This window comes from Pelodiscus sinensis, chromosome 7 (genome assembly GCF_052426305.1).
Source record: "Pelodiscus sinensis isolate ZL-2025 chromosome 7, ASM5242630v1, whole genome shotgun sequence".
In the NCBI taxonomy this organism is placed as follows: Eukaryota; Metazoa; Chordata; order Testudines; family Trionychidae; genus Pelodiscus; species Pelodiscus sinensis.
Genome location: NC_143058.1, coordinates 49,611,120 through 49,637,911, shown reverse-complemented (window position 1 = coordinate 49,637,911; position 26,792 = coordinate 49,611,120). Strand labels below are relative to the sequence as shown.

General features: G+C 41.7%; 1 long non-coding RNA gene across 1 annotated transcript in view; it reads left to right on the top strand.

The window, feature by feature from the left end:
• The first annotated feature begins 9,582 nt into the window (after positions 1 to 9,582).
• The window catches only part of LOC112545183 (uncharacterized), a 110,113-nt gene continuing 92,903 nt past the window's right edge, over positions 9,583 to 26,792 (top strand). The window contains exon 1 of the long non-coding RNA XR_012905235.1: positions 9,583 to 9,701. This is a non-coding gene — a long non-coding RNA (uncharacterized LOC112545183). The remainder of the gene's footprint in view (positions 9,702 to 26,792) is intronic.

Sequence of the window (26,792 nt, the reverse complement as noted above, 5' to 3'; positions counted from 1 at the left end):
TTTACACTAAAGAAGATAGAGCTGTCACCAAAGGTTTAAACTAAAGAGGGACCAGCTATCTCTCTCTCACACACACGCCTCCTCCATTCATTCACTCATTCACACACATTCATTCCTGCCCTGAGGCACTCACACACTTACACAGGCAAATGAGTTGCAGAAGGAGCCAAGGCATGTAGATTCTGAAGGGTCTGTCTGCCGATCATGGCTGGGGAGCTGGTCAGGAGAGACTCTGGCTGTAGAGAGGAGCTTCTCAGGAGCAGAAGAACTAAAAAAAAGAGAGTCTTATATGTGCTCCTTCTCCTTGTATTGTGTCTAAATGGCCCCTGTAACTCATCCCCCTCATCACCAGGAAGCATGCCCAGACTTCCCTTTATCCAGCAAAGCAGCAGTCTGATGACTCATCACCATGTGCTCCATGTGCCTCAGCCTTGTAACTAATACTACACACACACACACACAGAGAGAGAGAGAGACTCCTTCATCACAAAGATTACAAAGTTGCAGCTTACAGTAAGTTTCCGAACTTATAAAGCAAAGTTGCTAAGAGTTACAAAGTTTCAAGATTTTGCAAAGATTACAATGAGTTGTAAAGTTTGACAAAGATTACAATGAGTTGCAGTTTAAAACCTTAGACCTTACAATTTAGTGTATTTCCAGAAAATGCATATTAAAATCAAGTAAGCTCAGGCAGAGGCATTTTTTATGCAACAGTGGACTACTGGATCCAGAGTTCTGTAACTCAGGTGTCAGCCTGCTTCTACTCTGCAATGTGCACAATTAGAGCACCAGTACAAGCCCAGGTTGAAAGTTAACTCTGCAATGAAAACATGGCCCCACATATGCAATTTCATACCACGTCTAAAAGCCATACATCTACTTTAGATTTTTTTGAAAGAGTTATTGGTCTAGTGCTTTGAGGTAATTGAACAGCTTGTATCTGTATTTAGGGGTAGGTACAAGAACATTAATTAGATCTGATAAGCTATTTCCTTTTTGCAGTATTGACTAGAGTAGCTCAGGTCAATCATTTATTATCCAACCTCTTTAATGCTTAGTTTTTGGAATGATACTCTTAATGTATAAATAGAGAGATGTCATACCCTTGACTTGATTATATTTATTTGTCCTTCAGTCGTTTAAATATTTTTCTCTGTGAAGTAGTATTGATCTGGTCTAGGTTAGTCTCTGTTACAGCCAATTATTATTTAAGCAATAGTTAGTGTCTGACTTTTATACCAGTTTTTTGTTTCAATATTGATATACATTGTCTTCTAAATAATCCCTTTTTAAATGGATGGATATTGAGCTTCCCCCACCAAATTTTCTTTATCAAAATTTGTTTTTGACATAATACACTTAAACATCATACCACATTTAAAAAAAAAAGAGTGGTAACCATCTTTGTGTTCTGTTAAGTGTCTTAAAAATGTGATTAAGCAAGACCTGATAAATTGAGCAAGACAAGCACAGCACAGAATGCCAGTAATTCAGCAAGACCATTAGGTCATTTGGAGACATCAAGAATTCAATTCATAAAAGTGAAGGTTTTAGGAAAAAACCTATGTGCCCTTGAGTACTAATAATGCTGATAAATAATAAGTATATTAAAATAAAATCAAAACATACATTTTCTGTACAGTACAATTTATTGAAACAAAGAACAGTACTATGCAGCACTTTAAAGACTAACAAGATGGTTTATTAGGTGATGAGCTTTCATGGGCCAGACCCACTTCCTCAGATCAAATTGTGAGGAAGTGGGTTGGCCCACGAAAGCTCATCACCTAATAACTAACAATCCATCTTGTTAGTCTTTAAAGTGCTGTATAGTCCTGTCTTTTGTTTCAGCAAGACCAGACTAATGCGGCTACATCTCTATTACTCTTCTACAATTTATTGGTTATGGTTAGATTTTAATTTTTATGGATACCTTGTAATAGTTTCTAAGAGCTTGTCTACACTGGCTCTCTAAATAGGCACTGCTGCAATTGATGCAGTTGCATCAATTTAGCTGCTCTGGAGTAGACATGATAAGTTGATGGAGAGCACTCTTCTTTCAATTTCATTACACCATCACTACTCTGAGAGGTGGAGGCTAAGTTGGCGGGAGAATGTCTCCAACCTACAGAGTGGAGTGTAGACACCATGTTAGGCTGATGTAAGCTACATTGCTCAAACAAAGGAGAGAAAGGAAGTATTATTAGCTCCATTTTATAGGGGAGGAACTATGACACAGAGACTGAATAACTTGCCTAAGCTCATACTAGAATTAAACTCTGCTCCCCTGAGTCCCACCAAAAACATTTTTGTGCTTACTCACAGTAAATGCCTTATTTCTGCCACACAAATGTAATACTACAAGGCCAGATGCTGAGAGATACTGAGCATCTGCAAATCTCACTGAAATCCATTGGAAATTGCAGTGGTTACATTCCTCTCAGGCCTATAACTGTACAGTTGCAGTGCAAAATTCTGATTGATGGGAAATCTTAACAAATTTTAAATGATAAAATTAAAAAATAACAATCCTGAACTACCTCTAGATTAAAACAATGAGGAGTCCTGTGGCACCTTATGCTCTAAAGTGCCACAGGATTTCTCATTGTTTTTGCAAATACAGACTAATTCAGCTACTTCTCTGAGGCTACGTCTACACTGGCCCCTTTTCCGGAAGGGGCATGTAAATTTCAGCAGTCGTCGTAGGGAAATCCGCGGGGGATTTAAATATCCCCCGCGGCATTTAAATAAAAATGTCCGCCGCTTTTTTCCGGCTTTTAAAAAAGCCGGAAAAGAGCGTCTAGACTGGCCCCGATCCTCCGGAAAAAGTGCCCTTTTCCGGAGGCTCTTATTCTTACTTCGAAGAATAAGAATAAGAGCCTCCGGAAAAGGGCACTTTTTCCGGAGGATCGGGGCCAGTCTAGACGCTCTTTTCCGGCTTTTTTAAAAGCCGGAAAAAAGCGGCGGACATTTTTATTTAAATGCCGCGGGGGATATTTAAATCCCCCGCGGATTTCCCTACGACGACTGCTGAAATTTACATGCCCCTTCCGGAAAAGGGGCCAGTGTAGACGTAGCCTGAGAGTTTTACCTTTAGATTGTAGCTGTGAATCAGATCAAATAATTTATAAGAATTCTTAACTAAGACTAGAAATTAAGCTATTGTTAGGGTGTTCTGTGATCAGGAGAGCCTGTATTAAGTGCAACTCAAATCAGAAAACTTCTCTTTTATTTAAGTAAGTGAAAGGCAAAGCCCTGCTCTCTCTCATATACCAGCCATTTTCTAATCCATTTCTTCAGTACATGCTTCAACAATTCTCCAGGAAAATGAAGTCAGTGCTTTGACTTGTGTGCTTTTAAAGTTCAATGCTTCATTGAGCAAGAATGGTCAAACTTGGCATTTGTAGGTACAACTCCCATTTAATCCAACACATTTTCTCCTGAGTAGTATAAATAGCAAACCAAATCATGATTTCACATTACATAATACTGTGATCATGGTTCTGTCTTACTTATATTGTGACTTCAGCAGGAGCTGTGCCTGCTTATACAAGTGACATATTTAGCTTTAACTTCTGCAAGGTCCATTGAACTAAACTGTCACTATTTTCTTTAACTGTACTACAGTTACATAGGTTAAAAAAAGTATGCAACTAGTAAGTATTGAAGAAACTACACCGTAGCAGGTTAGATGAAAGGAGAAAATAAAGTCAAATATGATACAAGCTCCTTTCCACCCTCAGAAGAAATCGCCAAACCATAATCAATCTAATTCACTGACTAATGAAACACTTCAAAGCTAAGTCTAATTTAAATTCAATGGCTTTGGCTCTATTTGAATATATGTTGCAACCCCGCTAGCAAACACCACACACTGCACACTAGTTGTATTTAGAAAAGAGCTAGTAACTATCCCATTTTTGAATTCATAAGAGATTTCCTTAAACCCATCCATGAATAAAATAATTCATCTATCAGAAACCTCAAGACTTGGGTAGGATTACTGATGTGCTTAGTTTTAAATCTATGCTTCTGCGTTTTGCTGGGTCGTTGTCTACAAACTACACTTACCTAGGTAGGCAGTAAAAAAAGACCCAAACCACACACATAATTAAATGCAGACTCATCAGCCCCATGTCTCTGGCCCATAAACATGCTTAACATTTAATCATCCTGTATTAATTAAATTTAATACATTAATTAGATAAAATCAAGAATTAATGAAAACAAAGCTTAAGTCAAACTGTGACAGAAAAGCATAATTTATCTGAAAGAAAATTAATTAAAATTCAGAATTTACCATTTTTAAATGAGAACTGTGAGTTATGGTGAATTTTATAATCAGCATCCTTATGTCCATTATATTTTATTATGATGGTTTTGTTTTATTTATGGTAGCACCTAGTAATCCCCGCTGATATTGGGTCCACATTGTGGTAGCCAATGTACAAAGACATACTAACATTCCTTGCCCTGAATAGGGTCGCCAGCAGTGTTCCCTCTAAGCTGTGTGGCAGCATAGCTGCACATGTGATTAATCAGTCCACCCAGACAGTCAGCTCTGAGCAGGAAGCCTCTGACTGGGTGGAGCTGATTAATCACCTGTGAAGCTGTGCTGCCCCACACCTTAGAGGGAACACAGGTTGCCAGATGTTCAGTTTTCGACTGGAACATCTGGTGGAAAAGGGACGCTGGCATCTCCAGTCAGCATTGTCAATCAAGTCACTAAAAATCTAGTTAGTGGTACAGTGAGACTAAGGCACACTCCCTGCCTGTCGTGACTTTGTGTATGGCTCCTGGAAGCAGCAGCATGCCCCCCTTCCAGCTCCCATGCAAAGGGGCAGCTATGGGGCTCTGCACCCATCTCTGCTGCTCCCATTGGCCGGGAACCAAGCTGCTTGAGGTAAGCGCTGCCTTGAATATCGGAGCCCTCTCCCTGTACCCCAATCTCCTGCCTCACCCCGATCCCCCTCCTGCCACAGGAACCCTTCAGATCCAGCCCAGGGCACTCTCCTACATCCCAGACCCCTCAACCCCAACCCCACCCCAGATCCTGCACTCCTAGACAGAGCCTTGACCCCCTTCTCACATCCCAGCACACTGCTTCAGACAGAGCCTCCTCCCACACTTTGAACTCATTTTTGGCCCCGCCCTGGAGCCTGCTCCCCAATCTCCTGAGCCAGCTTGGTGAAAATGAAAGAATGAGTGAGGGTGAGGAGAAGCAGCAACAGAGGGAGGGGAATTGAGAGAGTGGGGGCAGGGCCTCAGAGGAGGAGCAGGGCAGGGCAAGGATGTTCAGTTTGTGCAAGTAGAAAGTTGGCAATCCTAGCTCTGAAGAGTTGAAATTCCAGTATAAGTTTGCTGGTTACATCATTCCTTTCATCGCTAAAGAAAATTAGTTCATAGTGGATTTCTTTAACTCTAGTTTATTCTACATTCTGAATAGTCATGCTGTGAATACAGGAGTAGATGAACTAAAAATGAACTGATCATTTTTTCTCTGGAAACAGATAGGCTACGTCTACATTGGCCCCTTTTCCGGAAGGGGCATGCTAATTTTTCAGATCGTAATAGGGAAATCCGCGGGGGATTTAAATATCCCCCGCGGCATTTAAATAAAAATGTCCGCCGCTTTTTTCCGGCTTTTAGAAAAGCCGGAAAAGAGCGTCTTCACTGGCCCCGATCCGGCCCGATCCTCCGGAAAAAAGCCCTTTTCCGGAGGATCTCTTATTCCTACTTTGAAGGGGCTAATGTAGACGAGCCCATATAGTATTATATTGCTGTCACTTCTTCTGCCTTTCTGTATATTTGTCAGAACTAACTGCTCTGCAAATAGTAACTGTCTTTCCTTATCAGATATGTATTGCTCCCAAAGACATGCTGATATCTGACTGGAACTCCAATTCTGCAGTTGGTATGAACTTTAGTATATATTCATTATTAACCCACAGAATCTAGTAATATTCTGGGATCACTGTGCTAAAAGCATTTTACCTGTTAAGACCTTAGTTCAGAATTCTTTCTTTTTGTCCTGAGTCAGGTGATAGTACATCCCCATTGACTCCTAAAACATAGCAGGCAGGTAATTGCATTAGACCAAAATGTGTATCTAACAATTTTAAACTTTTACGCACTCTGCTTCCCCAAGCCTTGTCGGCAATGTTTAAAAACCTAATCTCCCAAAACGGACCTGTTATTGCACACTTTGTGTTGTTGATTATGTGCTATGTAGTTTCATTGGACATATATAGCATTGCCCTGATAAATATCTGATGAACAAACTAATGCTACCACAAAGAAACTAAGGATACAAGTCTACAAGACTTAGTAATGAGAGAGGGGCATCTGATAGCAGATTTTGGCCTTAAAACTATATATCTCAAATTTGTCTGTCATCACTTGTATTTGCATTGCTTCACGAGGGTTAAGTCCCCCAGAATCTATTCATCAATACACACCTCACATTACTTAAATGAGTTCACTAAAAAGTCTAAAAATTACCAGCCCAGATCACCCTGGTACACCCCGGTTAAATAACAACTTGATGAGCTGTCCGGTGATAAGAGCAGAAACTGGTCCCGTGTTCCTCAAACCAGAAATCTATACCAAATTTCCACCACACCCTCAACCACCTTCACCTCAAATGCCTATACAATTTTTCATAGACTTTACTCAAATGCTAACGAATAAGAATTCTGGAACATCAATGAAGTTAGCAAATTCAAAGTCTTGGAAAGGACCTGCCAGCAGCCTTGCCTGTAGATGCTACCTTCTGTACTTCTAGAATGAGCATCCAAGATTCCAACAAACTCCACAATGAGAATCCTGTGCTGCAAATGGTCAATTTACTCTTCTGCCAGCTGCAACCTGTGCTGGTTCCATTTCCTTCCCTGCCTCTCACTGTCCCCTCACTCTTATTTGGATTGCGTCATTGGCCTCTCCTGAATTTATAGAGACATTGAATAACTCATGCCACTGCACCAGCCAAGTCAGTTTTGATAGAGATGTAGAGTTGGAGATACTGGTTGAGATTACACTTAGCAGGGGAAACACAAAACTCTGATCAAGCTTTGTTAAGCAGAGAGGAATCCATTTTCAACTATTTTGCTTTCAGATACATGCATTTGTGATATTTAAGTCTACTGACACATGGGAATGAACAAACTGGCCAGATGACAAGCAGAACTGAAATCAAGCCCTATTTGCAATTCAGACAATTCAGTTAATTTTTCCCCTTTCGTATTTTTCTTTCTTTTTATTCTGGCTTGCTGCTAGCTTGAGCTAGGAGCTGAAGACAAAATGATGAAGTCTCTTGAGAATCTTTCAGCTCATCTTCTGCCATGATATCTCCATCAAAACAAGTGAGATTTTTTTCCCTTCACCCACTGTTTTAAGTAAAAGCAGTGGTTGATGAAAAAGACTGATATCCTGCCTGACCCCTGAACAAGCACTGGAATTACACTTGAGTTTCCAACATGACAACACAACCAATTACCACTAGGCTTGGAGGCTGACCCCATTTGCCCCTTTCTGTAAGATTTCTATATGACAGCAGCTTGTTTTTTACTTGGCATCTGTTTCCTGCTATTGATAGAAATGTACTATGTTATCAGCAAAATCACCAAGCAAGTGGCATTTTCTGTACTTCTACATTTGTTGTTCAACCGCACTTGTCAGATTACACTTGTGCTGCTAGGCTAACCCTTTGCCAAAAACAGGGAGAAAATACTTATCTCTGCTGCCTCCTTCTCCCATCTTAACTGCCTAACTCTTTTGCTTTTTAGAAGGAAATCTATTGACTGCAACAGATCCACTGCAAGCCGGGTAAGCTTTTCTCAGATGCCTAATGTTCTCTTGATGTCAAACAAACTCCTTGTGAACACAATCAAATGAAGTGTTGATCATTTATTAAGTTCAGAGTAACTTGTATGCGTCACTGCATTGCTTGGCACAAGAGGAAATTGCGGAAGAAGATGCGTATTTTAAAATACTGTGGGTTTTTTTCTCAGTGAATATAAAATATCATTTTAGCAAACGAACTGGATATTATTGAACATATATTTGCCATTTGCAGCATTGTTTCTCCTAAGGCTTCATATACTGGGGTGGTGAAATTACATGGCACTGTTACAATAGGTAGGAAATCATGTTCCAAAATACAGTTTTTAAAATGGGATTTTTATTCTTCTTTGCGTAGCCATGTGTGCAGATTGCTATGTAACATCTTGAACCTAGCACAGTAGAAGCCTTCTGCACCAGTCATTGTCTTAGTAAACCCTAGACAGTTGAGCTCAAATATTCTTGTAGTCTGGTTTAAACCTTCAGTTCTGAGTTAACAACTCAACTGTAACAACTTCACGGCTTGCAATGGGATAGTAATGGCTATTACCAGCACAGTAGTCATAGTGGAGGATTGGAATTGGGAGAGCCCTTAACTCTTGAAATACTGACATTTTTGTAGATTTTCAGAATAATTAAAAACATAAGAGAACTAAACCTTTGGGGTATGTCTACACAGCAGTGTTATTTCGGAATAACTGATGATATTCTGAAATAACATAGTCTGGGTCTACACTACAAGTAGTTATTTCAACATTATATCAAGCTGGAGGACTTCTTACTCTGACTCCTGTAACCCTCATTTTACAAGGAGTAAGGGAAGTCGGAGGAAGAGTGCTCTTCCTCTCACTTCCTGCTGTGCAGACAGCGCCAAAAGCCAAAATAAGATATTTCGATTTAAGCTATGCAATTGATGTAGCTCAAGTTGTGCAGCTTATTTTGGCTTTAGTCCTGCTGTGTAGACATGCCCTTCAAGACTATACTCAGCTCTATCCAGGTACTGAACACAAGTTTCATAAAATCAGTCACTGTGTAAAGGTAGAATAAGAATGGATTTCATGCTTGGAATCTGAATTCATTTGCTTTTGTAGTTTGGTCAGACTCATAAAAAATACTCTTTTAAATGCAGGAGGTGAGGATTTCACTGGCTGATTGATAACCAACGTGTTGGTGGGTGTGGAACTGATTTAGGTAGCTTATATAATTGCCTTCATTTTTCAAACATTGTGTTAGAAGAAAAACAGCATAAACATTGTGCTTTTGCCAAATTTAATCCCTAAACTACCAATATGACCTCAGGTTGGGGAGCAGATGCACTCTTTCTTTCAGGTATCCATTTAAACAATGAATGTCCTTGGCTCCCAAAAAAGTTGTTTGTGTTTCAGTTTGAAATTCTGAGTTTCACATTTATAGACACTTTCAGAAAGTGTCAATCTGCTTTCCCTTCTGCAAAGGTCTCTCTCTATCTCTCTTTCTCTGTGCGTGTATGTATCTATACATACACACACACAGAGAGAAAGAGAGATTTCTCAAGTTAATCTTTCACATGGAGCTCTCTTCTTTGCAGCATCCTTAGATGGACTGTAGGTAAATAGAGCTTATAAACCACCCAGTGGCCAATAAAGAGTTAAAGAAGTCTGCAGGCCCCAATTACTGCTCCCCATCCCAGCCCCCAGCCCTGGCCGTATTCCTGTCATACTCAATTTAGTATGAGATTCAGCTGGGGAGGAGCTTTGCAGCTTGCCATAAACAAAGAGCAGTAAAAAAGAGGAGTTCCTATACCTTCTCCTTAGGAGAAAGCTCAGGAGAGCAGTGTGGATGGAATTCTTCTCCTGGCTGGCAAGGTTGAAAAAGTTGCTGGGGTGAGTTGGTATTATTGATTTACTTCCTGTCAATCAGTAATGAGAGCAGAATTGAATTTAGGCCTTAAGAGGAGCAAAATACTTTTGTTGGTGTCCTAGACATGTTTTAATACTGCTGACAGACTATAAGGCATGGGCTATCTCCACATGCCTCTTGTAGCACAGTATGGAACACTCCTTTACTCCCCCTGAATTTTCCCTAATTTGGGTGGCTATAATTTCACTTTAACAGCCCCAGGAAAAGAGAAGCCAGCAAACCCTAGTGAAATAGTTCATTTCCTAATAAGATTTCAGGGAAGTAGCAGTCACAATAAACAGTCCAGTAGGTCCTCACCACCACCCCCAAGTCCTTGTTTATGTAAGGGGACAGTTACCCCTTACTAAAACTCTGTGGGAGTTTTTTGGTTTGCCAGCTCCCAGTTTCAGAAGGGGAAAAGTTCATGAGACTGACAGACCCCAGAGACAATGGAAAGCAGCCAACACTCCAGCTCAGCCTGATTGACAGGTTGGACAGGCCAGTGAGGAAGGGGAGAGGCCAGGCCCAGTCCTCCCTGTGAGCTGGGATTGTTCTGGCTCTCTCTGAGCAAACAGAGAGCTTAGATACTGCCCAAGGAGTGCAAGTTGTGTGCAGAAGTCCTGCAAAAACAGGGAGCTGAGAGACAGCGGAGGGAGAGCAAGCTGTGTGCTGAGGGGCAGTTTTTGCAGCAGCAGAGCCAGACACACACAGCTCAAGGAGCGCAGACCCTGTGTTGAGCAGCAGACGGGCAGTGCTCAGAGAGCCAAAAGGAACAGAGAAGCAACGCAAGAAGCTAGAGACTGGCCAAGCAGCACAGCCTGCAGCTGGATGTTGGTGAGCAGCTGGGAACTGCAAAGTGTGGGGAGAGGCTCTGGACTGGGAGAGGGGTCTGGCCACTTAGAGCTTGAGGCTGTGTGGTCACTGCCAGAGCAAGCGTGTCCAGCCTGCAGCCCCCTGCAGCACATCCAGGGCTCCTAAGGAAGAGACTGTGAACTGTCCTTACACTCTGCAGGCTGCTGTGTTGATGTCCCTGTGCTACAGAGCAGGGCTGTGTGTTCTCATTTAACCATTCTCATTTTTTCTTATTCTATTCTCTTTAATCAGTTGATGTTTAATAAATTGTATTTGCTTTGAACCTTATGAAGTGATCACTGGGCCAAGAAGGTCTGCAGTGTAAAGAGAGCACCTCAGAGTGGGGACACCCTAACTCCTGCCCCTAGTGACTACAAGGTCGGGGATTAAGCCCCAGGAAACCTGGGCCCAGCCTTGTTGGGGTTTCGAGGGCTCTGCTACTCAGGAGAGTGGAGGGGGAGCCCTCAGGATCAGGGAGGCCATGGGGTAAAGGAAGTGGGAGTGGGGACTCAGATCCTTTCGCTGGTCCATTTCACCGGGGTGGTATAGAAGCCAGGAAAGTTCCCCACAATAGCGGGACCATTCCCCCGCTTACATTTAGAACTCCCAATTTGAGGTCTACAAGGCAAAGCTTCTAGTTAGGCTGGTATCCTAGAGCCTAAGCAGAAAAAACAACCAACACCTACTATAGCCTTTTACTTCCCTCTCACTTGCTCAGTTCCAAACAACCCACTCCTGCAATGGAGAGAGGACTCTTGATTATACTCCCAGGATGTCCTGGCTATAGGCTCCAGCCTGTCCCTTAAAGAGGTAGGATACCTTTCACAAGGATATTATATAGGGCACTTGCCCTGAAAGAATGGGGGACTCTGGCTGGAATGAATTTTGCTAAGAACTTCATCTCCATAAATCACTGTAGATGTCCTTTACATTGAAGAGGTACGTTGTATCAATCTCTTATCTTATCTGAATCTATACTCAACCTGTTTTTGCTCTGCTTATGTCTAATACAGACACTCTGCTAGTCCTAGTCTACACCTCTTAAAAGTCAGCTCTCTGAAAAACCTAGAAGTGTTAAGTGACCCTAACCCAAATGTGAACATCAAGCCTTATAACTGCATCAGATTTGAACCCTTCAAAGAGCAGTGCTATATAATAAAAAATATTGATATTAGGATAGTGCCTAGTTAGCAAGCTAGTCATGACCTTGTCATGCTAGGAACTGTACAGAAAGATTTTGGGGAGAGGACTACCTTAGTTTAACACCAGATGTAATAGAGAGTGAACCAAAGAGGAACGGAGGAGAGAAAATGGCACACTTAGCTTAGTGCTGTTTGAAGAAAGGCAAGGATCATTATCCCTATCTTTCAGACGGAAAGGCTGTGACACAGGTTGATGCCATGAATTATTTCAGGTCATACAGCAGACTGGCTGATCAGAGTGGTCAGATAAGTGGCAAAAGGATGTATCAAACCCAGTTTTCCTCATGCCCAATCCATTACACCAGACAGTCTATCTTGCCTTATATAAGCTCTTTGAAATGTCTCCGAGGCAGAAGAGCAAATGGCATTCAAAGTGTATATCCAACTTCATTCACTTGAATTTATAACCTCTAAATAGTATATTAAAAGTCACTAGCTTGGAGCTTGACTCATCTAATTTTGCATGCTAAAACGCATGTCCTACATCAAGTGCTGAGAATATTTTTGCTTCTGAGAGCTTAGCTGACTCTTCTTCAATTTTTATTGGATAATGTTCACATTTTATGGCTTTGGTTAAATAGTGTGGATAAATACATATACCTATTTCATCTGGTTGGGATTTATTTCAATTACAACTATAGGATTTGAACAGTCTATCATACAGTCAATTCCGTTTTTTCTTTGATAAACTTTTGGAAGCAGAGACGGTGGCTACATTTGTATTTAGTGTAGTGATTAGCAACATGGAAACCCAGTCTGAATGGGGACATCTGGAAACTACTGAAATATAAATATTAAATGATAATGCAATTTTTTATATGGTGAAGCCCACTCAAAGGGCGGAATTGAAGTTTTCTTTAGAGGGTTTGGGAAGATTCTGGTTGCCCCATCCTACAAACATGAGACCTACAAAAAACATACACAGAAAGGCATCCAGAAGAGCTTCCATTTGAGGAGAGCTTAGAAAGATAGCTAGTTCAGCTTGGAAATGAGGTGACTACAGGGGGATATGATAGAGGTCTAAACCTCTTCACATAATACAGTGAAATCCATATACAGCAAGTTTACAACACAAGTAATTACTTCTTCACACAGCATATTTTTAACCTGTGGATCTCTGTCATGGGGTTTTATAAAGGCCAAAAATATAATTGGGTTTCAAAAAGAATGAGATTATTATCCATAATGCTTAGGCATGCTAGCCTATGTTCTAGGGATGTCCATAAACCTTCCACTACCAGAAGCTGGTAATGTTAGCTTAGTTCTTGTGCTGTTAGTATAGTGTAGTGACCTCCCAATGCATTATTTGCCTCTCTAACATTCTTTCCTGTGCCAAATCTGGCATATTGTAGGGTAGGCTGTTTTGAGGAATGTGTCTGTTGAAACCATCCACCGATTATGTGGATTTTAGGTCTCAAAGGGTGTATCTAAACTACACCCCTCTGTTGACAGAGGGATGCAAATCAAGCACTTCAGAAGTGCAAATGAGCCCAGGATTTAAATATCCTGGGCTTCATTTGCATACACACATTCGGGTGCTGTGCCGATCACGCGCCCTTTCAAAAGTGAAAGTAAAGTCTAGCCGCGGCTCTGCCAACAGCGGGGAGCTTTTTTGGCAGCTCCTGTACTCCTCAAAAAATGAAGAGTACAGGATCTTCCAAAAAAGTTCCCCACTGTCAGCAGAACCGTGCCTAAACTTTACTTTCACTTTCGACACTGAGCCCGATTGGCACAGCATTGGAACGTGAGTATGCAAATGAAGCCCAGGATATTTAAATCCCGGGCTCATTTGCACTTCCGGAGTGCTTGATTTGCATCCCTGTGCCGGCAGAGGAATGTAGTCTAGATGTAGCCAAAGAGAGATGGAGGTCTTTTCCATCCTGCTTTCACTGGGTCATAGTCAAAGATAATTCTGTCAGGGCAGCTAGTAGGATTTCAGAGCAGATGACCATACCAACTTAGAAGGGTTCAACTGTTTGAGGGAAAAGGGCCTGTTTAGTTGAAAATGGATCTCTTAATTCGACTTGAATTTATAACATTTGATTATTTCAATCATTTGGTGATCTTCCATCTGAAAGGGATCCAACTTTTTTACACTCTCCACAAAGAAAGGCAATATTTCAGTCCCACAATATATTGACCACATACTTGTATATTCTTATCTCCACTTCTCTACTTATTACTATGTTTAGTTTGCAAAAGAGATGTCCATTTACTGATGATTCTTGGGCTATGTCTACACTACAAGGTTTTTGAGCAAAAAATGGCTGTTTTGTGCAAAAACCAGCAGAGTGTCCACACCTCAAACGCATTTTTGCGCAAAAAAAAAATACAGTAAATCGACAGGACAGACGACTTTTGCCGGTAGCATTATTTCTCTCCCCATGAGGAATAACTCCTTACAGCTCTTTCGCAAAAAGGCAGATGTGGACACTCCTCAGGGATTTCTTCCAAAAAAAAAAAAAAGCCATCAGAAAAAGCACAGATGTTCTGTTAATGGCCATCAGAGCTTTCTTGCGCAAGAGCATCCATGCAGTGCGATGTGCTTTTGAGGGGTGGACGCGCTTTTGTGCAAGAAGTTTTTGAGGAAGATCTCTTCTGCAAAAAGCTTCTTGTGCAAAAACCCTGCAGTGTAGACAGTCATGCAGTGTGGCCTTTTAATTTTTTCTAGATGACATCCTTGTTCTCAGCAAAGGAGCAGGGGTAAGTTTAAATTATGAACAAACCTGGCAACTGTTTAGATCAAGAGTTGATGTTTCTCTAGTTAGAACTTCCCTGAAACAATTCCTATTTTATGATCTGAATTACACTGGAGGTGAGACTAGATAATCACCATGGCTACGTCTACATTGGCCCCTTTTCCGGAAGGGGCATGGTAATTTTTGAAATCGCAATAGGGAAATGCGCGGGGGATTTAAATATCCCCCGCGGCATTTAAATAAAAATGTCCGCCGCTTTTTTCCAGCTTTTAGAAAAGCCGAAAAAGAGCGTCTACACTGGCCCCGATCCTCTGGAAAAAAAGCCCTTTTCCGGAGGATCTTATTCCTACTTCGAATAAGATCCTCCGGAAAAGGGCTTTTTTTCCGGAGGATCGGGGCCAGTGTAGACGCTCTTTTCCGGCTTTTCTAAAAGCCGGAAAAAAGCGGCGAACATTTTTATTTAAATGCCGCGGGGATATTTAAATCCCCCGCGCATTTCCCTATTGCGATTTCAAAAATTACCATGCCCCTTCCGGAAAAGGGGCCAATGTAGACGTAGCCAATGATTCTTTCTGGCCTTAGAGTTTATGAAACCTTCATGATAGCTTTTCAATTAATTTCAGTTTGCAGGATCAAGCCCTTATGAATTTTAAGCTACATGGGGAAAGAGCTAGTATCACTGTTTTGTTCTGTATAAGTCGGAGTGCACTGTCTGTGCTTAGCAACTGCAATTATTATAATAGCAACACTTCATATCCCCCATTCAATTTGAATGAGAACTGGCAAATTCTGCATTTGCCTCAAGGCAGATAGAAAACGATGTTTAACACATCCAGTACAAAGGTTAAGTAAAACCTTAATAATTAGGTGGTCGTTCACATATTAACAAGTTTAGAGGATATGTGATTACTCCTGGTGACATTAATGGGAATTTTATGCATAGAATGAAGAAAGAATATGACTATTGGTAGTAATGCAAATTGAAACAAATCTCCAAAACATAACTTTTAAAGCAAGGGCCATTCATGAAACTCTTTACTTTAGTATCTGAGTATCATATGCAATTAATGATAAAAGGATACATTTGCATTATGATTTTATGGCAGCTAAATGAAGAAGCAGAATAATTATTAACTAAAAATTGCCATTAGACATGTAGCAAACATTTGAAAGCAGATACTACCAACTAGTAGCCCAAGACAGCAATCTAGGAAAATACATTTCAATGTAATTTGGAAAACTCTAGCAAACATGAAAAGGATTGAAAAATTAATTAAAATGTTGGTTGATACCTGACAGTAATTTGAGTTAGAGACAAATAATGAGGTGTGAATGATTTCTTCAACAACAGCAGAAATAAATCCCTGATATATATGTCATCGAAGTGTAGCTGTAGCAAATGAAATGTGCAAAAGGTTGTGAATGAATTCTCAAATATGGCTCCATGCTTCTTCACTCAGCACATTTCATTTTCACACACACAACCTCACGCTCTAACTTTATCCAATCAGGTATAAGTATCCCCTTTTGTTTCCTCCTTCCAAGTACACCCAGCTCCTGAAACCACCTTGCTCTTTTTGTTGAGACATTCTTCCTTCAAATTACTGCTTTAATACACACTTGGTTCAGAAGGCCTACAAACTCCAAACTTCTCCTTTTCATGAAGTGATGACGCAATGGAGGAAAAGGCACAATCCACTGACTGCTTCCATAAAACAGGACTGAGAATAAGCATCACATTTATTGATATCCTTCATGCCTTCAGTTATCTGTTTAGATAATGAGATGCATTTCCTACACAACCTCATAAATTACAGTCCATATACATCTATTAACTGGAACATAAACTCTACCAAACTTTCTTACACACCCGCATATACATTAGATCTTGCCTACATGAGAGTTTCTGGTGTAGTTGTAACTGGAATTAATGGACAGTGAGAAATTCAAGTCAATGACCACAACACAAGACCATGCTGATGAATGAGGCATGCCCAGTCAACTAGTGCAGGCAGTCCCCGGGTTACATACAAGATAGGGACTGTAGGTTTGTTCTTAAGTTGAATCTGTATGTAAGTCGGAACTGGCGTCCAGATTCAGCCGCTGCTGAAACTGATCAGTTTCAACAGCGGCTGAATCTGGATGCCAGTTCTGAATTACATACAGATTCAACTTAAGAACCCCAGGCATCCCCAAGTCAGCTGCTGCTGAAACTGATCAGCGGCTGATTCCAGGAAGCCCAGGGCAGATCAACTCTGCCTCGGGCTTCCTGTAGTCAGCGCTGGTCAGTTTCAGCAGCGGCTGACTTGGGGACACCTGGGGCAGAGCAGCTGGGGTGCTGCTGGGTTGGTCCAGTAGCGCCGCCGCTCCTCGGCGCTACTGGACCAACCCAGCAGCACCCAAGCTGCTCTGCCCCAGGCGTCCTGATTCAGCCGCTGCCGAATCTGACCAGCAGTGGCTGAATCAGGACGCCTGGGGCAGAACAGCTGGTGTGCTGCCCGGTTGGTCCCGTAGCGCCCAGAGCGGCGCTACGGGACCAACTGGCAGCGCCCCAGCTGCTGTACCACAGGTGTCCGGAGCAAAGCCATGAAGCACAGGGGCAGCGGGACAGCCCAGACGCGCTGTGGCTGTCCTGCTGCCCTCGGGCTCCGTGGCTTTGCTCTGCTTTGCCCCGTCCCCCTGGTCTGCAGACCAGGGGGACGGGAACAAAGCAGCGGAACACGCGGGCAGCGGACAGCCCAGATGTGTCTGGGCTGTCCGCTGCCCGCGTGCTCCGTGGCTTGGCTCTGTTTTGCCCCGTCCCCCCCCGTCCCCCTGGTCTGCAGACCAGGGGGATGGGGGGGGGGGGGGCAAAGCAGAGCCAAGCCACAGAGGACGCGGCCAGCTGACAGCTGTCAGCTGACGGCGCGCTCCGCGGCTTGGCTCTGCTTGGCTCTGCTTGGCTCTGCTTTGCCCCCCCCCCCCCCGTCCCCCTGGTCTGCAGACCAGGGGGACGGGGGGTGGGGGGCAAAGCAGAGCCAAGCCGCGGAGCGCGTGATCAGCTGACAGCCCAGACGCGTCCAGCTGCAGACCAGGAGGACGGGGGGGGAGCAAAGCAGAGCCAAGCCTCGGAGCGCGTGGGCAGCGGACAGCCCTGTCCGCTGCCCACGTGTTCCGCTGCTTTGCTTCCTCTCCCTGGTCTGCTGGAGACCAGGGAGAGGAACGGCCCCGTTCGTAACTGCGGATCCGACGTAAGTTGGATCCGCGTAACTCGGGGACTGCCTGTATTATGAACTGGTATCCAAATTCCCCACAAGTCATAATCACAAAGGAAATGTTCTCACTTCAGATACCATCAGGCAAGGTGACCTCAAGTCAGGGTGACCCTGGAGCAGTAGAGGATACGCAGGTAGACAGATAACAAGCAAAACAGTGTGTGATACAAAGGAAGGAGTTAGCAAATGTGCACCTGCCATGGAACAGAGGTGCATCCATACCTGTTTCTGTAAAAACTGCAAAGATTGAATATGATTAAGGCTGGTTATTTGTCATAGTAAAATGTCAAAATTCTCTTGCATTTTTGTTATGACTTGCTGCGTTATCATATCTTTTAAAAAAATTAAAACACAATAAAATCCTGACTTACTAGAAGTGACTAGTCCCACTGAAATAATGTGAGTAATGTTTTCAGGATAAAGGCCTGGAGTCTAAATATGTATTTGCTAAGGGGGAAATTTTGTATTTCTGACTTGTGTTGACTATTTTTAAAATATTGCTCAACACGAATGAGGGTTACATAATTGAGTCCCTATAAAATATAGATCTCTGTGAATTTTTAACATGATTTTAAAAATATCTACTGTTTCAATGAATGAAGTTAATCTCTTTCAGAAAGGACTCCCATCTTAGGTCTTGATTCTGCACATTTTTACTACCTCTTCAGATCCTGAATAATAAACATACACATCTTGTCAATTGAAACTGACACTGATGCAGTGTTAGCAGATGCTATTATGAACTGAACTTGGCCAACTCACCATTCATTCCTTCAGTTCAATATTCTGGAGTTGAATCTATTTACAGTATTAACATTTAAACCTGTCTTACATTTCAGTTACTCTTTTTTGTATGTAAATTAAAAAATCGGAAATATAAATCTGGCAAATTTCCAAACCAGAAAACTTAGTTTTAAAAAATTATAACACCATTTAAGGCAGCTCAGTTTCTTTCAGTACTTAGATTTTGAGAAAGATGTGCTAAATATGTGGTTATCACTTTACAACCTTAACTGTTTTTTAATAAAGTTTTTTGTCTATACATATTATAAAACAGTACCAGAGAACACTAGACATCATGCTTGCTCATTACACATTCAAAATGTCACTTTCTTGGACATAAACAACTTGTGCCTAGAGAAGCTAGTTTGAATATGATCACTCATAAGGGTATGGTTAGTTTTCTCTATAGCTGTTGTCATGATAAAACAAAACCTTAAACCCAGCAGGAATATATAGAACTTTGACTATCAAATGTCAACCTTGCCTCCAGAAATGACAAAGTACTTCAAACTAAGAAGAGTCGAAATACTTTAAAAAAGAAAAGGGTTCTCCCTGGAATTCCGAATCTTGGTTTATTTCCTCCAGCAACAGTCTGTCTTGATCACTGCAATCACTGTTTACTGTATCAGCTTCCTCTGTGCTTTAAGTATAATGGCACTGATACAATATTGTATATTGTTATTTTATTGCCAGATAAAATGGCAACAGGAAAAGGTCATGTAAGTAAAGCTTTAAAAATGTGACTCACTAGCTTTTTCTTAAGTCAGTCCCACTGACAGGGAGGGGTGAAGGGGGTAGTTGTCCCGGGGTCCATTGATTCAAAAAGGCCTGGGGCACCCGGCCACAGCTGCTGCTACTGCAGGAGCAGTGGCAACTGGAGCACCAGGCCCTTTACATCGAGGCTGGAGCACCACAAGGCATGCTCCAGGCATCTCGGAGAGCTGGCTGCTCCAGCCCCACCCCTTTTGCCACTGAGCCCCCCTCTCGCTCTTTGCCCAGGGACCCAGCAAGTCTGTTGGCCTCCCCTCCCTTAAGTTATTTCTGGCTCTTATGGAGTATGCTGGGGCTAAGGCTTTGCAGGTATACACGTGAAACTCGGCTTTGTCCATATTCCCCAAAGCTTAAATTAAATTCTTGCTGTGTGCTTCAGCAAGAAGACTCTGGTGTGTGTTCTGAGTGTGCATATTTGTCTTCCTTCATTGCTATTTGTCTAGCTTCCTCTGAACTTTTTAAAGGATGACAGTGTTTACATTTGGCCTACCTTAGCTATTAGATTCTTATTTTGCCCCATGATTGACTCATTCCTATGGTGCCATGTAAGAGACCTTAAGTCTGTTGGATGTGTTATTTAAATATTTGATTTCTTCCATTAGTTCATCTTCCTCCCATTTCACCTCTTCAGAAGCTTACATCAGTAACTTAAAGAGGTGCAATCTTCTGGATGGCAGCAACTACATTGTGTGGAACAAACAAGTGGTATCTAGGGAGAAGCTAACAACATATTACAGGAGTCAGTCAGTCATACTCCAGAGGTAGTGGTGTGGTAGCCCTCTCCAGCAGGGAAAGGGTTGCAAGCAAGCCAGAGGCCAATCAGGTCTAGGCTGGGCCCTATGAAAAGCTACAAGGGCTCAGAGGAAAACACTCTTGCTCCAGTTGTGGAGCAGGAGGGACCTGGCTGCCTGAGACTTATTTCTTCACACAAAGCACAATCAACCTGTAGAACTCCTTGCCAGAGGATGTTGTGAAGCCCAGGACTTCAGCAAGGATCAAAATTCAGCTAGGATCAAAATTAACTAGATAAGTTAATGGAGGATAGGTCCATCAATGGCTATTAGCCAGGTATCCCTAGCCTCTGTTTGTCAAAAGCTGGAAATGGTTGATACCAGGAATGGATCACTTGATGGTTGCCTGTTCAGTTCATTCCATCTGGGACACCTGGCATTGGCCACTATCAGAAGACAGGACACAGGGCTAAATGGACTGTGGGTCTGTCCCAGTATGGCCATTCTTAGCTTCTTATGGAAGCTACAGAGGGTACCTGAGTTGGAGCAGTGCCGGGAAAAGGCAAGCAGAGCTGGAAAGCTCTGGCCAGGCAAAATCCCAGGCTGCAGAGTTGATACAAAGACCGGAGGGTGCCAGGGCTACAGTGAGGCAGCCAGGACAACAGAAGGCAGTAGGTCCACATCCCCTTGCTAATGATGAGTGGCTGTTTCAGGCTACAGTTTGCCCCTGAGACAGGGGCTTGATGGTGACTGGCATTCGGTCATGGAGACAAGGTAGACATAGGGGATTGAGATTCCCTGGCAGGGGAGGACTCCAGAGTATGGGGGCATCGTTCAAAACAGAATGTGAATCCCAGGTGCCCTATGAACTCACTCTCAGAATGCTAATTCCTAAAATTGACTCATGGCATTTCCTGCCCATTGACCTGCCCCAAATTACTCCCTCACTTGTCTCCACCACTGACTCACAGTGCAATCACACACCCAATTTATATTTGTGTACATCTTGATGATTCAGTAAAAGTGTTCTGTTTTTTTTTTTTTTTTAAAGCAATGAAGATAAAATAGTACTGAATATGGAAACCCCCAACAGACTTTCTCATGACAAGTATCAGAGGGGTAGCCGTGTTAGTCTGAATCTGTAAAAGCGACGAGGAGTCCTGTGGCACCTTATAGACTAAGTGACTCCTACACTTCAGTTAGTCTATAAGGTGCCACAGGACTCCTCGTCGCTTTCTCATGACATTTAGGCTACGTCTACACTGGCATGATTTTCCAAAAATGCTTTTAACAGAAAAGTTTTCCGTTAAAAGCATTTTTGGAAAAGCACGTCTAGATCGGCAGGATGCTTTTCCGCAAAAGCACTCTTTGCGGAAAAGCATCCGTGGCCAATCTAGATGTGGTTTTCCGCAAAAAAGCCCCAATAGCCATTTTTGTGATCGGGGCTTTTTTACGGAAAACAGTACTGTGCTGTTTACTCTGGCCCTCTTGCGCAAATGATTTGTGCAAGAGGGCTTTTGCCCGAATGGGAGCAGCACAGTATTTCCGCAAGAACACTGACAATCTTACATGAGATCGTCAGTGTTCTTGTGAAAATTCAAGCGGCTAGTGTAGACAGCTGGCAAGTTTTTCCACAAAATCATTTGATTTTTGCGGAAAAACTTGCCAGTCTAGAGCCAGCCTTAGTGTTTGGGGAAGCTCTATAATGCAAGGCTATGCAATGCAGGAGGTCAGACTAGTCCCTTCTGGCCTTAGAATTTACAAATCTGTAAAAGAATAACTCAAACTCTATTATAACGGAGCTAGTTACCATTGGGTGCTATTTGTTCTGACGTGCTGAACTGCTCTCACAAAAGTGAAGCTGGACTGAAACTAGGCCCTGAGTGGGATTGTGGCTAGTCAGGGCCCCCCTGGAGGGGAGGCAGGCCAGACCCAGAGATTTTGGGTTTCTCAAGCATCCGCCAGCGGTGGTTCAAGCAGCACTCTGTGTGGTGGCTGAAAGGGAAGTGGTGGAGTCTGATACCTGCGCCCAGAGGGAGAAGAGAGAGAACCTCACAGGGCCTGAGACTTTGTGTCCTGCTACCTCAAAGGAGGGGATTAAACATTTGCAGTGACCTGCTTGGAAAGGGTGCTGGGGAAAGTAAAGCCATGCAGACTACAGCACAGTGTCCTGACATGAGAAGCACACAGGAAGCAGTGTCCTGATGCCACCAAGTTACAAAATTGGGATGCAAATATAAAATCTCCCAAAGTGTAGTGTTGTTTGGACCCACTATTTACAAATTTCTGAATGGCAAGCAGGCCATACCATATGTGGTGCGGAGGTGTTGATTTTAACTTAATCGATGTGAAGATCCTCTTGTGTCATGCTGAGTGATAGACACTGAGTCAAAGCATGCTATCTAGCAAAACTTAAAGGAAGTATATGGCTGGATGGTGAAATTATGCTTTCCTGTGCCTAGGCAATTGAACATGAGTGGCATAGATAGAAATCAAAATGGGCTATTTCCCCAAGTGAATAAGCATAAATTCTTCACTCTTTTACAGTGTTTCTCTGAATTCATTCAGGCATCTGATAATCTGATTGGATTGTGGCCAGAAGCTTGTTTCACCAGGCTTGGTTGTGCATTCGCAATGAACAAATTATTGCTGGGATGTGACAAAAAGTCTTTGCTTTTTTTAAAAACACGAATGATTAAAATCTCATTTAAAAAGCAAATTCAGAGGGCAGCATTCAACAACAGAGAGGTGCAGCCATGAATCTCCAGCATTTCTGCATGTATTAGTATCCACAGTATAAATGTTTTCCTTGACAATAAAACAACAACCAAACAATTCCATCTGACACAGAACTGGGGGAAATCTACCTTTTCTCTCACCTAAAATGGACTTCATGTTCACAGCTGACTTTCTCAAAGTTAGACTGAGACATGATAAATCCCACTCTACTATCCAGTGATGGAAATGTCTACTATCCAGGGCTTTACGTATTCTGTCATTTATAGCTGCAATATACAGAATCATACTTCAGAATCTAACTGGCATTTTTAGAAAAATATATAATTGAAGAATGCCTTAGAATGGACACTGATACAATATTATCTTACAGAGACTACAGATAGCCTCAGACAGGTCTGAGGTGTGTGCCCCATTCATTTCAAAGTTTGAAAGAAAGATGGCAGTTTAAAAGTCAACCATTTTATTAATTCCTGATTAATTTAAGAGAAACATCTAGCTAATAAGTCCCTGTGCCCCAAATCCATACTGCTTCCGCAATCATAATTGTATCTGCAGATGTCCAGGGGCCTAAACCCTATCTGCCCCCAACATGCATCAGTCAAAACCTTCTGTTTCCCTTCAACCAACATAGCACACAGTTATGTTAAGTTAACATGAAAATTTTGATCCAATATTGCTATTGCTGACTCTCCTCCTTATTTCTTCTCTCTGCCAAATTGAATTAAAGTCAATCAAAAGTACAATAATATCTTCTTAACACTACTTTTCCAAGTAACAATGGCTGTAGTTGCCATAGAGATGTTATACAATCACAATGGGGGGGACACGTGTTCCTCTTTGTCTCATGATTCAGATGCCTTCCCGGTAAAGATTGTCTCTAACATTCGGGCAGTGATATTAAAAACATTTTGAACATTTTGTTTTGACAGTTTCACTTCTAATGATGAGTTGAGTTCTTTTCAGAGTTGCTAGGTTATCACATGATTCAGTTGCTGAGTTGTCAGGCTGCGTGATACCTATCTAAGGTTCTGTATCTTGCTTTTATTCTTACACTAGTCTGTACTGCATATGGTATTTTCCTTGACATCTTCATAGTCCCTTCATTGTCATGCTTAGTGTTTTTTCTTTTCATCCAGGTTTCAGTCGAATTATTTTTAATGTATGCCAAGTTTCACAATTATCAGACTCTGGTGGTTGGAGATTTTTCTTCATTATACATGCACTGGATTTTTCATCACACAAGCAGCAGTTTTTACTTTTTAACAAATACATTCTGAAGAGAATAATGAAGCTTATTTCAAGGTGTTATCATGCTTTCAGGTCTTGTAAAAGGAGCCTCTTTGCCTTTTTATCCATTTAGTCAATGGAGGAAGCGTTGTTTGTTGTTTATCATTTGCTCTAATTTCCCCTAATTTAATATTAATTTTTCTCTTTGCTCTGCTGGTGTTCTTTTCTTTCATTTCCCATTGCTAATGCTCAATGTTTATTTCCTAGATCACATTTTCAATCTAGGTCAAGAAACTTATGTCACAAGTAGACTTAAAAAAAAAAAAATCTGGGCAGCCAGACCAACAATTACACAGCAAATTCTGGATCCTTTTTAAAGACCGGGTTTGTGTGTCCCACCGTAGTTCATGATTTGATTGGAAAGTTTTGAAGTATTTCTTTTGAATGTTTATTTCTTAAACAAAACTGATTCATTATGTGTAAACTTCTAACATGCATAAGACACTATCACCAATGAAATATTAGCCAAGATCAAACAACTTAAATTAAATAAGCTGAACTTTGTCTCATTCCCCTGAGGATAGAACCATATATTATTAAAGCTTTCCAATATAATCTGCTATAATCCATTACTGTAAGTATAAAGGAAGGGGAGAAACACATTTCATTTTACACTGTGAATAGATTTAATTCTCCAAGCTGGTCCTTTTTGTCACTTCAGTAATTGGAGAGGTACTAATATTCTTACACATCAGCTGGATGGAACTATCCTCTGGACATAAAGTAGTGGAGTTTTGGTTACGGACTCCAGATTCCATGCACTCAGGACCCATTCAAGCAAAGCATATGAGCAGACCATCCATGAAGTGCACGGGTCATATTGTGTATCAAGGGGGTGTAAGCAACAGCTCCACTTCTCAACCTAGTCCATAAGTGTCACTGTTTGAATGAAATAGCTGTGCTTGAATTCCAAACTAGTTCTCATTTTCAGTTATGTGAGCCCAGTAATGTTGGTGCCTCAATCAATAGAAGTATTGCTAGTTGACTTGGGCAGGAGCCATTTGGTTACATCCTGCATTCTGATCCCCTTTCTAGCATGAACAATTGCTTCAGTCCTTGTTTTTATCATAATTTTGAATATTTCTCCTTGGGAAACTCTGGTTCTTCCTCCAAAAGATTGGCTCAACTTTATTAAGGTTTCTTCATGAGATGTACACTTTTATCGAGGGAGTGTATTGGTTATCCTAAATTACACTGACTTCAGGACAATATGAATTTTCCTATAGAAAAGTGATCAAGGGAAAAGCTGAACAAAATATGTACATGGTCTTAGATAAGTAACAATTATTTCTAAGTATTAAAATTTCTAGGACTACGTGACTGGTATAAAACTCGGAACTTCTGAATGCTAGGATACTATATAATATAGTCTGTCCTAAAACCTATTCTGTTCAATAAATTATGAAATCCAAGCCATGCAGAAGGCCACTATAAGAACTATGCAGCAATTAAATATCACTTAATAGGGTGGTCTAATGCATATTTGCCCTTCTGAAGAGGGTCAGTACAGAGACTTTCACCCAGTTGTATATCGAATAGAATTTATATATGAAAGGTTTTTCACCTAGGCTACAGCTGTGCTTCGGTCAATGATATTCAGCAGTTACCATTAATGTCTCAATTATCCAAGTATCTGTATTGATTGCAATCTAAACCCAGTGTTGCATATTTTGCATAGCTTTTATTTTGATACTTTGAGGGAAATGGACTTATGAACACTGCAGATTTGGAGGGTGCTTAGGCATCTGAATTTGAAGACAAGAATTTAATGTTATCATAAAAGCTTGAATAATCAAGATTTGTTAAGCAGAAGCTCATGTTTTTGTTAAGTAGAGGCTCACCCTGGGGAGTCCTGCTATAGCCCCATGGTGCTATCACAATGGTATAAAATGACCTGAAAGTTGCTCTACTGGAGTCATTGAACTCTCCCTGTCTGGATGGCCAGCTCTATGCCAGCCACTCCAGTTCCCCCCCCTGCCTGGGGTGTGGTTGGTTGAGGAGAATTCATTCTGGAGTCCAAAGGAGGCAGTGCTGAAGCCAGCGGAACAGTCCTACATGCTCTGTTAATTCCCGGCCAGCAGTGTAAAACACACAAAAGTAAAACATTATTCTAAGATGGATTAGCAGGAGCGTTGTAAACAAGTCACAAGAAATAATTCTTCTTCTCTACTGTGTGCTGATAAAGTTTCTATGGGAGTATTGTGTCCAGTTCTGGGCACCACCATTCAGGAAAGGGAGACAAATTGGTGAAACAAAAATAATTAAAGGTCTAGAAAACATGACCTGAAAAGATTTAAAACATTGGTTATGTTTAGATTGCAGAAGACTAAGGGGAAACCTAACAGGTTCCAAGCATATCTGTTACAAAGAGGAAGAAGAAAAATTGTTCCTCTTATCCTGAAGATAGGACAATAAGCAGTGGGCTTAAATTGCAGGAAGGGAGCTTTAGACTGGACACTAGGAAAAAATCCTAATTTTCAGATGAGCAGGTTTCTTTCACACCTCCCCTCTTTCACACCTCACCCTTCCCTCAGTCATCTATTAGAAAATACGAATGCTATTGTTTTTTTTCTTACTGTAGATACATCTACTCAGCAGGGCAAATGTCGAATTAAGCAATGCAACTTCAGCTAAATCAATTGCATAGCTGGAATCAAAATAGCTTAATTTGGCTTTTGGTGATATCTACACAGCAGGAAGTTGAAGGAAGAACACTCTGCCTTTGTCTTTCCTTACTCCTCATAAATGAGGATTACA